This window comes from Helicoverpa armigera, chromosome 29, assembly GCF_030705265.1.
Source record: "Helicoverpa armigera isolate CAAS_96S chromosome 29, ASM3070526v1, whole genome shotgun sequence".
Classification (NCBI taxonomy): domain Eukaryota; kingdom Metazoa; phylum Arthropoda; class Insecta; order Lepidoptera; family Noctuidae; genus Helicoverpa; species Helicoverpa armigera.
Window position 1 is genome coordinate 5,430,394 of NC_087148.1, and position 15,437 is coordinate 5,445,830.

A 15,437-nucleotide genomic window follows, 5' to 3' on the forward strand; every position below is an offset into this window, starting at 1 on the left:
TGTTGGAGGCGACCTGCATCCAGCGTCGACGGCGACCTTTATAAGGTTGTCTGTCCACCTTGTTGGTGGACGTCGTTTATAATATTATAATGTTTAACTTAAAGTTCAAGAAAAATAATACTGATTTAAATAATAGGCATAGCTAAAACCTTTTGCTAAGCCAGATAAATACTATGCTTAAAGACGTTTCATAATCGGTTTAGCCAAACGTGAGATAATCTACATACATACAAGTCTAACTGAGAACCTCCTTTTTAGGACTCGGTTAAAAATACTATTTATATTGGTTACCAAAAACCGTGTAAAACCAGGTCAAAATCCTAGTGAATGTTTACACCGCGTACCATTCAATTAAATCAATTAAAATTCGCAATAACTATGCAAATTTGTAATAACTATATAACTGCTCCAATATTATACATGTTAACAAATTATTGAAATTATCTAACAGTGTTAGGCGCTTAATAAGAATCGTGATGACCTAGTGCGTAAAGAGAAAACCTCTCAAACACACATAGGGTCCGTTCAGACAGACCGCCTTGGAGAGAAGAGCAAATTCTTAACACGTTAAAAATCGAGTAAGTACTTTGTGTGTGTAGTAAGGTTTATTTTTGCATGTGCACTGCTTTTGTCATTAAGAATGCTCGAAAGCCCTTGGTGAGTAAGTATGTGAAATATAAGAGGAGCCGAATGGCACCGATACATACAGACGTTTGGCTTCGACTGCATGCTCTTTCAGCCGATCGGAGCCGATTCCGCTCTGTGTGACAAGAAAAATGCGCGCCGATGCTCTCCGAGCCAGTCTGTGTGAACGGACCCATACTCAGTAGGGATGAGTGTGAGTTCGATTCCAGTTAAGGCAAATACCAACGATAAAAAATCAGGACCAAAGCAACTTTTATAAGTTTCAACGTACTTTCCAAGTATATCTTGGACACCAATGACTGTGTTTCGGGAGGCACGTTAAACTGTAGGTCCCAGCTGTCATTAAACATCCTTGATAGTCGTCACGTGTAGTCAGAAGCAGGGCCGCGCCGACCCCCGGCAGCGCCTGTGTGCGAAACCTATGAAGCGCCTCTTTTTTAACGAATCATCATAAAACGAATTTAATTTTTGAATGAATATTTTTAATAGTTAAATTTGACTGAAATAAATGTTCTCCAGCGGCGGCCCTAGCCATTGCGAGGCTACGTGCGGCAGGTCTATGCGAGGCCCTTTGTTCTACGTGAAAAGTCTGTTGTGAGCTAGGAGTTATTTTCTTGTTAATAAAAGGACTTACAAGCGGCGCTACCTTCTAGGTTCGGCTAAAAGAGGATTGAAAAAATAAAAGAAGTGGAAAATAAAGCAGAGCGTAGCGAGCGCAAAAATTTTTGAGCTTTGGGTCACTAAAGCGCCTAAATTCGTATATTAAAGGACGGTGCAAGGTGCAGTCGCGAGCGCAGCGAGCGCGAAAATTTTTGGGTTTTGGGACATAAAAGTACTCTAATCATGTTAGAATGAACGGCACCGACAAGCGAACAGTCGCGAGCGCAGCGAGCGCGAAAATTTTTGACTTTTGGGACATAAAAGTACTCTAATCATGATAGAAAGAACTATACTGACAAGCGAACAGCCGCGAGCGTAGCGAGCGCGAAAATTTTTGAGTTTTGGGACTTTGGGTTTTAGAATGAACGGTAGGCACTGACAAGTGAACAGCCGCGAGCGTAGCGAGCGCGAAATTTTTAAAATTGTTTGTTAAAGCTAAGCGTCCACTTGTCGGTATCGTACGCAACGGACGTATCGCACGCAACGGATCGTAGTATTATTTATATAGAAACTCAAACAAGTGCGTCCACCTGTCCGCATCGTACGCATCGCTTTCTACCTAATTTTTTATAAGTTTTAATTTAGACAATATATAAACAATTTGATAGCTGTATGCCCTAACATTACAATAGCATTACGAATTATGCTAACTATGCCAGTTACAGTAGCAAGCGCGGAAAGGTCCTTTTCTAAACTAAAACCTATAAAAAATTAGCTGCGCTCTACAATGAGTCAGGAAAGATTAACTAATTTAGCAACAATATCCATAGAGGAGGCCATACTACTAGTATTACACACACTTTCAATCAAATGATTGTTCATTTGTTTTGTTTTACCTTAGCTATCTCGTTCGTTAAAATCGAGGAATACCCGTGATCGCATCGGGCTGCGTTCAGAAACTCACTCATACTCATACAAACTCGGCGCCTCTACGGTTTTAAATAACTAGTACTTTTTCCCTGGTTCAAAGAACTGCCGCCGTTTTAACGTTGAGCTCGTAAGGAATGTAAACTAAAACCCTAAACGTAAAATGTAACCATAAACGTGAATAAACATTAAATATTGAGAGACTTGTTCAATAAGCGTTATAGATGTTTTGTAGTTTACAAGGCCTATGTTGCGCGTATTGTACCTACTTGTCGATACTCCACTATAAAAAACAATCATATAGGTAACAAAAATAATTTAGGTGGCAGTGGCGGCGCGGCGCCCCTATTGTCTTGGCGCCTGTGTGCGCCGCACACTTCGCACACAGGGGCGGCGCGGCCCTGGTCAGAAGCTAGTAAGTCTGACACCAGTCTAACCAAGGGGTATTGAGTTGCCCGGGTAACTGGGTTGAGGAGGTCAGATAGGCAGTCGCTCCTTGTAGCACACTGATACACAGCTGGATCCGGTTAGACTGGAAGCCGACCCCAACATAGTTGGGAGAAAAGGCTCGGGAGATGATCGTTCGAACGTTCTGGGAACTACTCGTACCGGGATAAAATATAGACTATGTTACTCGGGAAGAGTGTAGCTTTCCAACAGTGAAAGAAATTTTCAAATCGGGTCAGCAGTTTTTCAGCCTTTCGGGTACCAACAAAAAAATGTATCCTCTTTATTATATTAGTATAGATTTCTGCTTATCCCTTTGTTATTTACAGTCGTGATGGATTAAATACTATTTGTACAGTGTATTATCTTATTTCCGGACATTAATGGGTCATATTCAAAAAAATTGTATATTAAAACGTCCAACAGAGTTATTCTTTTTTAAAGAATAGCTACTAGCTAATTACTCTTAAAACAGAATAAACATTTATTTCAGCATTATGAAAAACAAAAATAACGCCCCATAATCCTTAATGAATGATTAATTTTAAAAGAAAACTACAACGTAGAACATTTGTTTTCATATAAGCAATGCGTGTCCACATTCTTGGCGCGACATTTAGAAAACATTTTATTATTCAATATTAGTATTTTAACTGACAAATAATTGATTTCTTAGCAAATCATTGTGGAACCTAAAGGAATTTGCTAAAATTATCATGAAATATAACACGCAGAATTCAGGAATAATTAATTAAAGCAAGTCTTGATTTCACTTCATTTCTGTTATTCCTGTCTGTTTCATTAGTAATTTTAATATTTTTGTAGTAGTTATCAAAATTATTTTACCTAAAACATTAGCAACTGAACTGTCAAAAGAATCGATGAATCAAAAATGTTCGGTAATTTTGTTAAGCGCAACAAGCACGAAATATTGTGGTGCAGTGATTATTCGACAATTAAAAGTTACTTATTACTGTGAGACTTTTAAAGTATCGGTAAGTACTTTTACTGTTTTATAACTCAGCTTAGAGTAAATGTATATGGACACTATCGCTGTACTATACAAGTTTCGTATAAAGTAAGAATTAGCATTGAAAAAGAGATTTTTTTAGATTAGACACAAGCAATTTATTCATATCGGTTATCATATCGATTACTTTTTTCTGTGACGTAACAGATATGAACGGTTAAGGTTTGTTCACAGTGTACGTACCGAGATAAAAACGTATTTAATCAAACCTACCACTTTTCTTTTTATTTTATAATTTTATAAAGGTATCTTTACGAAAAGTCGACATGAACAGAGTAAATAAAAATCAATCCACTAATAAAATATAAAACTCGAAAATGTTTTCTATCGATATACATTTTTACAATCGATATTTGCAGGTAACATCATGTATTATAATGGGATAAGTTTGGGATAGTTACCTACCTACGAATGGCTTTAGTTCGGGTATAAGAATTGCTGTGGGGTTTGTTTTAGAATATTTAATATTTATGTATTAAGGTTTTCTTTTCTTCACAGGCAATATGCCACTAACACCAGGTGGACGACAGCGAAATTATAGAGAACAATTCGAATACTAGATACTATCTACTTATTTTCTTTTAAAAGTGCGTCGTTATATACTGACCCTAATAATTCGTCTCTGTTACTTTTCCGTTATAACAATATAGCTTTCCTATCTGTTTCATATCTGTTTTTTACAAATTTTTTGAAAATGACCCTAATATCTAAGCAAATAGGTTAGTTACAAACACAGTTCGAAACATGATTGATGATACATAATTACGTTTTGATTGATAAAAACAATCCATTCAGAATTGTAAATCAATAGAAAGAATGTTTTTTGCAATAATGCTTAAAAGAAAAATATACAGAAGTATAGGTTTTGTCAAAGTCAATGGCGGTTCAATACTGAATTCCGTACATAATTAGATACTTACGCGCAAATATAAAATTCACCCATAAAGTTTGGCAAGGTCTTTAATTTTTTAGGTATTTTTGATTAAATATTTAAAAAGTATTTGCTCTTTTCTGAAATGAATGTCCAAACCTTCCGAAATTAAAAAGAAACTATTTATACAAATACTATTTTTGCAGTTTTTTTGTGGACCTTCTGAATTACAACTTCATTACAACTTGAAATAATATCATAAAATACACAAATAGTTTTTCAATATACATGCTAAATATCCGCATTCCTAGATTTTACCCAATTATCTATTTTTATAGTTATTTAATTTGATCAGTGCTTATATAAATCATGAGACTTGGTTAATTACGTTTTAACCGACTACCCAAAAAATAATAGGTTCTATTCGTACGTGTATTTTTTATGTTAAAAGTCGATATGGCTAAATGACTTTTCATTCATCATCATCTGCCTTGCTTTTTCCCAACTATGTTGGGGTCGGCTGCCAGTCTAACCGCATACACCTGAGTACCAGTACCGACTGACTGTACAAGAAGCGACTGCCTATCTGGCCTACTCAACCCAGTTACTCGGGCAACCCAATACCCCTTGGTAAAACTGGTTTTTTAGCTTCTGACTACCCGTAACGACTGCCAAAGATGTTCAAATGACAGCCGGGACCTACAGTTTATCGTGCCTTCCGAAACACGGAGGAACTCGTCATGATAAGATGGTCATCCACTGACCGACCACGAAAAGCATAGCTCGACCTTATAATTAATCGATTTTTAGTTAAGTTAAGATAAAATATGATTCAATAAATTGTTTTTTAATTGATTTCTGCAATGTAGGAAGAGGTGTGAATGTGTGAACCTTTTGTTAAATAATATGTAAATAATAAATGCCCTAAAGTTAATCCTGTTGGCCTTTAACAGTTCCTAGTTAAGAATAATACAACAATTAGTTATTTTTTAACCGTCACTTTGTAGCGTGAACTTTGGTTAGGGTGACCATCAAGTTTAGGTACTTGAGATTGGTTTTGACTGTACATAATTTTTACGAAGTAATTGATGAGAGTTCAAATATTATATTTAATTTAATAAATAAATAAATAATCTTGTAAAGTTGTGTCCCTGTTTTCACAAAATAAAAAAGTATCGAACATTAATAGAAAAAAAAAACAAAGTGCAGAAAAAAAGTTATGTATTTTTTTGTTGTAGTTTTAAGAACAAAAAAATAAAAATGTTATTTTTCCTTAAAATAAGCAAATAATGTCCAATTTTACTATAAAGGTTTCTGGTTTCATTATTTAAAGCAATAAAAAGCTTTTTCACCTACTTCCAACATAAAGACATTTTTAAACGACAAAATTACTTCCTCATCATAAACATCTTTATTCCTGCCACCCATCAACAAAAAACCTTACTTAACCTTGCTATTAAAAGACCAGGAGACACTAAATCAAATTGTAAAGTAATTTATCATTGACTACTATCATTACTGACATATTAATTTAAGTGATGATATTTTGATACAATAAATACTAATAAAAAATAGTAATAAAAAAAATACAGAAGCAAAACGAATGTTTGGCATTTAAATGCGAATCTAATATAACACAAACGTCAAAATAAATGGAATTATTACTGTGATCTATTTTTATTAGATAGCAATTTGTAATGGCGTCTTTTTTTCTATTAAATAAAGCAAAAAATTAGGCCAACTCGATTAACACCTAAAGAGACTCTCGTTAGATAGTTGGATCAAGCACATAGTGCAGAACCGATTTGAAAACTTCTTTCACTGTTGGAACTAACCCCAAGCTACGTTACAGCCTTTTTATCGTCCCACTGCTGGGCTGCGGCCTCCTCTCACGCGGAGAAGGATTGAGCGTTAATCACCACGCTTGCTCAATGCGGGTTGCTGATTTCAGACTTTATAGTCCAGGTTTCCTCAAGATGTTTTCCTTCACCTTTTAATCAGCCCCAAGTATCAATATTTTGTCCGAGTACAGGAAAGTGCTGAAACCGTTGGAAACAGCTAGTTCTGTATTAAACAGCAAAAATATTACGTTTATGGTATTTGAGTTCCCTAAAATATTTGTTTGAGGCTAGTTTTCTGCATTAGTTATTGTAGTGGCAACAATCATCTGTTGAATTTTTACTATCTTATTATCTATCACGTTTCCTAAGACACAGCCTGTTTACAAGTGAACGGACAGACGGAAAACTAAGTCCAAAGGATGCCATTTTACCTTTTAAAATCATTTTGTATGCACATATTTACGCAGGACTTATTACAATTGTAAACTTATATATGTGAAAGTATCTGTAAATAAGTTGTTGGTGTGCCTAAATAAATAAATAAAATTAATAAATAAATAAACAAACAATTTTATAACATTTCACTTTTATACTCCAGTAAGTTACGGTGTGATATTATAAATCTATTATTGTTATAGGTATCTCATAAATTCTAATGGTTATTGGCTTAATGTAACAAAAAAGTGTATCTAATACCTAGCCTTTTCAATCTAGGTTGAACTTCCAGACTACCTAAATATATGGAGTGATGTTTAAAGAGTTCAGACGTATAAAAGAAAACAGCAAAATATATTTTTTATATTTTTTGTTTTTATATTCAACACACTACATGTATTCCCGCGGGTTTACCATTGTTTTCGTCATATATGTTTCTAATTTGCAACAATGTCCATATCGTAATTAAAATTATGTAAATCAGTTAAGCCGTTTTTTATGCAGGATAAAGTTTTAATCAAAACTAGCTTCCGCCCGTAATTTTACCCGCGTCCTTATGAATACTTTCCATAAGCGTATAACAGAATCCCTACTAATATTATAAATCCGAAAGCCACTCTGTCTGTCTGTCACTCACTGTTCACGTCTAAACCACTGAATTGATTTTAATAAAATTTGGTACCGAGATAAAGTTGACCCTGAGAAAGAACATAGGATAGTTTTATCCCGTACTTTTGAAGAATTATCTTGGAAACGGGATATAACCGAACTCTACGCGGGCGAAGCCGCGGGCGGAAGCTAGTAAACTTATGTTTCTGCCAAAAATAAACAATCAAAAGCCTATTAACAAAATTAACATTTTAATCAAAATTAACTTAGGCATAATCCATCAAAACTCCATTTCACGGTCACCCCACAAAATTATCATTTATATAAAGAATTGATTTTTTTAAGGCCGTGTATTGTTTCGCAAATCAATGATTTCATCTCAATCATGCGCTTTGATAATCAATGACCGTGGCTAAATGAGGGCTCGTGGCTACGTGGCTAGGTTCAATGATCAAGGAAATGTACTTGCCACGGTCATGTCATCGTCTTCCGAGCCTTGTCGCAAATATGTTGGGGTCGGCTTCCAGTCTAACTGGATGCAGCTGAGTACCAGTGTGCCACAAGGAGCAACTGCCTATCTGACCTCCTCAACCCAGTTACCCGGACAACCTAATACCTCTTGGTAACACTGGTGGCAAACTTACTGGCTTCTGACTACCCGTAACGATTGCCAAGGATGTTCAATGACTGCCGGGACCTACAGTTTAGCGTGCCATCCGAAACACAGTCATTAGACACCTACAGCTACTGCTAGTCACTGAAAAAGTTTTTCAAATCGGTCCGGGCATTTGCGAGAAATTTAAAAAAAGACAAGACAAGGTAAAAATATGCCAATAGATGATGATGATGATAATGATAAACTTTTACAAAAAATAATGTCCAGTATTTAAGGGTAATCTAAAAGATGGACTTATTATAGTTATCGGCACGAATCTTGAGCTCTGACCTACATCTGCGGAGAAGTAATTTATTGGGTCCCTTTTGTGGTGATTGGCCCGCAGTGCATCGCGTCATAGCCGTCACTCGGGATTGGTTCTTTGCTAATAAATCACTTCTGCGCAGATTTAGGTCAGAGCTCAAGATTCGTGCCGATAACTATACATTTTTTTAATTCACCATGTCTATTAATACATATCTATATGTATATCTACACAAATCCACCCCTTTGTTCTTGATGTCATAACATTATGACTAAGATGTTTTAGACGTGACCTTCTGTGACCTTTTCCCCTATGTTATTCATACAGCCTTGTAGCTGACACACGCAAAGATATTTAAATAGTAATAGTTTATAGGAATTTCACCTTGAATTCATCTGATCTGTACGTATTTCTGAGACATCTTAGTTAAATCTTTATATTATGTATCGTGGCTGTGTAGTAAGAAGCTTTTTATACATACATATTTATGCAATGCGGTTTTACCCACTTTCTGAGTAAACTTCTTCCGCGCACCCGGAATTCCTAATCTCAAGAACTACTGGTCCGTTTTGAAAAAATATTTCAGTGTTAGAAGGCTAATTTGTCGAGAAAGGCTTTAAGGCTTTTACATGCAGAATTTCTTATGAATTTATGTGAAACCGCCGGCAGAAGCTATACAAAAGACCAGTTTTATCACAATCTGTTCAGCCGTCTTCCAAAAAACACGCATTATGTTTACGTAAAGCAGGAATCGGAAAGATAAGTTTTCCCCGGATGTAAGAGACACAACACAAACGCCTAGTAAGCCGAAAATTCTCAGAAAATCTCATAGATTGATGGCACATTAAACAATGTAAAGTATGTGTTTTTTCCTTCAATACAAACGGATCTAAAGTACAGGATGTTACAAGTTAACGAGATAGGGGAAATACGTCATAATTATTACTATTAAACTATTAAAAGCACATAAAAATTTCTCATGATTATCATGGATCTAATATGAATGGTAAAAAATGAGGAACTCGTGGCTAAGTAACGGCCCCACAGTTGGGTATAAGGTTAAGCAACGCTTGGCGCGGTCGGTCCGTAGATGGGTGGCCATCTTATCATGAACAGTTCTTCCGTATTTTGGAAAGCACGTTAAACTGTAGGTCCCGGCTGTCATTGGAACATCTTTGGCAGTCGCTACGGGTAGTCAGAAACCAGAAAGTCTGACACCAGTCTATCAAATGCCCAGGCAACTGGGTTGAAGACTTCAAACAGGCAGTCGCTCCATGTGACACAATGATACTCAGCTGCATCCAGTTAGACTGGAAGCCGACTTCAACATAGTTGAGAAAAATGCTTGCCAGATTAAGACTCAGTTGCACCATTTAACTATAACGATAACCAAACCATAACCAGCCGTATACTTATCGACCATTGGTCAAATCGTCGTCCATCGTCCTCCGAGCCTTTTCCCAACTATGTTGGGGTCGGCTTCCAGTCTAACCGGATTCAGCTGAGTACCAGTGTGCCACAAGGAGCGACTGCCTATCTGACCTCCTCAACCCAGTTATTGCCAACCCCAACATAGTTGAGAAAAGGCCATTGGTCACAGCGGCGATTTGAGATCTTATAAAATGGTTGGGCTATCGTTAAACTTAAGTTATATTTTTGAATTTGTTCCGGATTATACTTAATCGTTATAATTTATAGTTTACAATAAAGATATTCGTTTTCTAGACAATAGATATGAAGATAGGTTATTGTACTACATTCTATCCTTGACATTTGATGTTCGTTTGTCATGCAGACGCCATATTTGATTGCTATGGAGCGCGTGAGAAAGAATATCGAGTAATTTTTTTATAGTTTTTATTAAATGTCAATATTTTGAAAAGTGGGAGAATAAATTGATATTTTTTCCGGGTGCTCTAGGTAGTAAAGGAAAAAATAGGTTTTAATTTTAAACGTTTTTTGTAGATTTTATCTCAATTAGTTTAGCTGTTTTTTATTTGTGAGGAGTACCTACAAATTGCAAACTAAACAGTCGGAAAAAAATATTTTTGATTCTAATCAAAGTGTTCAGTCGGTCTGATACCGGCTAAATACCTGATCTTTGTAATGTGCGTACTACCATTCATCTTCATACTGATTTATGAGCCTAAACAAACTATCGGCCGACTAAAAGTTTCAGTGTGCGTACACTAACGGCCAGTTTCTTCATCAAAAGTTAAAGTTATGGCTAAAACGTTTATTGAAACTAGGCTAGTTTTTAGCAATTTTTCACGTAAAATTTACAAAAGGACAGCACCCCTTAAACGCCCCCTTTCACCACTTCCTAGTGTTATGGCTGGGAAGAAGAAGTGGTGAAGAACAAACTTCCCAGCAACACAGTTGTCTATTACAATTTAATTATAATTAAATTATTACTTAACGTCTTAAGGAAACTGATCGGAAAGTTTGCATGTACATTTACATACAAGAACGGCTCACCAGCTTTTGCAACAACTTACAACAGTTAGCATTTTATAAAGACCATTCATTATCCACACAAAACATTTTTATCAAACATCAAAATACCATGTTGATGACCTTTCAAAGCCATCGAAACACGTCAACTTGCCACCCATCCCTTTCTATACCTCGTCAAGATCATCAGCTTATACATTTGTTTTCTCTAAACGACCTTCAGTGAGAATCCTTGTGTGTGTATGTCATTCTGTCATGAGTCATATGAAACTTAGTAATTATTCTAAAACAATTACTTAATAAGAAAGAATTGTTTGTTTGTCTGTTCGTTTGTCTATGCCACGGAGTACGAAAAATGTGCTCTCCAAAGTCATCATCATCATCCTCCGAGACCTTTTCCCAACTATGTTGGGGTCGGCTTCCAGTCTAACCGGATGTGTTCTTCCAACCTACAGACAGACATGTGTTGCTGGCGAGTTTGTTGCGCCACTTCTTCTTCCCAGCAAAAACACGTAGGAAGTGGAGAAGGGTAGGCGTTTTGGGGTCTGTCTTATGTAAATTCCTGACGTTCAAAAAGTGCTGTCTTGCAGCCAAGTTTGAATAAATGATTTTTTTTTATTTTGATTTTGTTCTCCGAATATTATAAAGCTGAAGAGTTTGTTTAGACGTGTTAATCTCAAGAACGACTGGAAGGATTTGGAAAATTGTGTCATTGTTAGATCCATTTATCGAGGATTTATTTATTGTTTAATGTCCATAGTTATCAACCTAAGGGCTCAGCCTACCTTCGGGATTGTCCGCGCGAGTTACCGCGGCGCTGGTACATAAAGGGCTTAAGAAGGAGCATGGTGGGTTTTAGTCAGTAAGAGTCTTATACTGTAACATTGAATCATTTGGTGATCTCCCATAAAAAAGCGTTGCAAATTACCTACTTAAAACTGAATATTGCAACAAATTGTCGATTTGACCAAGGGGCGGCATTACACGGCTGGTTATGGTTTAGTTATCATTATAGTTAAATGGTGTAATTCACCCTGAGTGTTTCTATGTATATCAAATTATTTCTACTAATTACCTACACGCTTAAAAATATTAAGAAAGAAAGAAAGAAACATTAATTTGTAAGAAATTATTACAAACATTTATTTGTTAGATACAATTCATAAGCAAACCCAAATGCTAGTCCTAGTTAACAGACATCTGACAAATATGTATGAATGTTATCATTAAGTCCGTAAGAGGCGTGGGCGCAGGGCGTTGGGTTAAGTCACCTTCTGCACACAACAATGAGATGGGTGGGCCGTGTCAATTGTCACTGGATGATGATTTCATTACGGAATGATAGTTTAGTGGTTAGAGCACCTGCCTTTCAAGTATAAGGGTGTGAATTCGAATCATGGAGAAAAAAAAAATTTTAAACAGATTTCTGAAAGTGTTGGAGTGGAGACCACGAACTAGCAAGCGCAGCGTAGGATGTTGACCAACGAGGTGGACAGACGACCTTATAAAGGTCGCTGGAAGACGCTGGATGCAGGTCGCCTCCAACAGGTATCTGTGGAGATCTAAGGGGAGGCCTATGTTCAGCAGTGGACGTCCTATGGCTGAGATGATGATGATGATGAAAAATCGTTAACAGATGTCTGAAGGAACCCGGACGCCCGTTAGTTAACTCGTAACTGATGGTTTTAGTCATGCTCATAAATGCATACTTGACCAAGAAGAAGACGCCTGACCTACTTACCTCATGGCATCTAAGTAGTCTCTTCTTTCCTGCCTGCGTAACTCGAATAGTTAGTATTCGAGTTACGAAATATATAATATGATCAAAAAATATAGTTTATAAAAGGTGCTCGTGGCTAAGTTACAGCCTTGCGGGTCGATCGATCATCGGTTAAGCAATGCTTGGCGCCGTCATTGAATGGGTGAATTATATTATAATGAGGTTTTCCGTGTTTCGGATGGCACTCCAAAATTTGTGGGCCCCGGCTGTCATTTGAACATTTTTAGCAGTCATTTAGGGTAATCAGAAGCCGGTCTGACAATCAGTCTTACCAAGGGGTTGGTATCAGGTTACCCGGATAGCTGGGTTGAGGAGGTCAGATAGGCAGTCGCACCTTGTGGCACACTGGTACTCACCTACATCCAGTTAGACTGAAAGCCGACACCAACATAGTTGGTCAAAGCTAGGCTGATGATGGCATATATAAGGAAGGAAAACATCTTAATAAAAGCTGGACTTTAAATAATCTAAAATCGCCTCCGCTTTGAACTAGCGTGGTGATTAATAAAGCTATATTTGAAGGCTATTCGGCGGTTCCAGACGTTTTTATAGTCTAAGTTATATGATTCATATGTTTGAAATTCAGTCTATGACTAAATTGTATTAGGAACAGTTTTAAAGCTTGACGAATTGTTTCAATTCAAAGTCGTGGTTATGAATTACATGTTTTTAATCTTCCGTGAAACTTTGTTTGCAAAATTAACAATTACTTATGTAAATACATGTTATAAAATCTTTTATTTCAATGCTAATATCAGGTACGAGCTGTTTTGCGGGGACACTGCTTCCCGTACCCGGATAAAACACAGCCTCTTTCTACTTATACTAATATTATAAAGAGGAAAACTTTGTTTGTTTAGTTGTAATGAATAGGCTCAAAAACTACTGGACCGATTTTAAAAATTCTTTCACCATTCGAAAGCTACATTATCCATGAGTAACATAGTCTATATTTTATCCCGGTACGGGCAGTAGTTACCACGGGACGCGGGTGAAACCGCGGGAAAACGGCTAGTCTTGAGATAAAATATCTATGACCAGGTAATTCATACTTTTCATGCTAATCATTTTAGCCATTACAACCTTGAAAACAAAATAAACTGACTTTCTCATCCATAACCACATTAATTTAAGGAAGCAAAGATGACCTGACTCAGAAACAAACTACGTCTTCAAATAACCTCAAAAACATTGGTAAAACCGAGTAGTTGGACCTTAAGGTCAATATTTAATTTATATTACTTGGTCGTGTCAACAGAAATGAGTCAGAAACTCTCAAACAGTAGTGATTCAATAGTCATTGATATGCGTAAGTTTGATTTCCCTGAAGCGTAAGCCAAAAGTTTCTCAAGGTCCTATTGGAATAGTGGTCAGAAATCACGTAGGTCCATACTTTCGAATAGATACATAAGAATTGTATTCAGCAACAACAAGAAATAAGGATATTTACAAATTATTTTGTAGGGATCTGTAGGCAAAGGGTAAAACGGGACCCTATTGTTTTCGCACCTCTGTCCATCCGTCTGTCACCAGGCTGTATGTACGCATAAACCGTGATAGTTAGAGAGTTGAAACACAGATGATGTTTTTCACAGAAGTTGGGGACTGTTCTATGGAACATTTGTTTTTCTAGCTAGGAGGTAGGAAACTGCATGATTCGAATCTAGGTCCTTGCTATAAGACCAACGCATCCTATCATTAAATGCATATTCCACTTCATAATACCTAGTATTAACAGGACAACTTTCAGTCGGCTGTCGCAACCGGGTCCTGTGGAAACTACTTCGCGTAACCGAATAAAAAGTAGCCCGAAAGACTTTTCAAGTCAGTCCAGTAGATCCTTCACGTTCAAACTACGAAACTCTTCAGATTTCAGTATAATATCTAAGACTTTAGATTATAATATTAGTAAGATTAGTAGGTTAACAAGATTTCTTCACATCGATAAAACGATTAATTTCTACCACAACGTAGGAAGTTACACGATTCATATTCCCATTGACATGTCAGGCCAGTTTCTTGTTACCATTCATTATAACTAATTAGAGCAATTAAAACCACGCGAGGTATACAATAGTCGATAATAGTTCGATTCTTGGTCATCTGTGTAGCCTTACCAACTATGTTGGGGTCGGCTTCCAGTCTAACCGGATGCAGCTGAGTACCAGTGTGCCACAAGGAGCGACTGCCTATCAGATCTTCCTAAATTAGTTTCCCGGGCAACTCAATACATATAAGTAAGACTGGTTGTTAGACTTACAGGCTTCTGACTACCCGTAAAGACTATCAATGGTGTGCAAATGACAGCAGCTGTACCAATCCAGTTATATTTGGGAAAAGCTTAGGCAGAAAATGAGCTATTGCAAAAAATTTTAAAGTTATACAAAAATGGAGTTTTCTTATATTAAAGTTCGACTCACACTTGCCTAAGTTTTTTAGTATCTTCAGACCTTGTTATCTTTAACAATAAGTTACACAACAGTTAGCGAACTGGCGCCTAATCCTTTCTCTAATAAGGTTATAAAGTGGGTGAGATCAATTTAGACCACCTACTTATATTATCAGCAACCGTTACAAACTGCAAACTTTTAGTCGGCCGATAGTTTGTTTGGGCTCCAACATGATGTCCTCATCATCCTCCGAGCCTTTTCCCAATCACGTTGGGGTCGGCTTCCAGTCTAACCGGATTCAGCTGAGTACCAGTGCTTTACAAGAAGCGACTGCCTATCTGACCTCCTCAACCCAGTAACCCGGGCAACCCGATACCCCTTGGTTAGACTGGTGTCAGACTTTCTGGCTTCTGACTACCCGTAACGACTGCCAAGGGTGTTCACTGACAGCCGGGACCTACAGTTTAACGTGCCATCCGAAACACAGT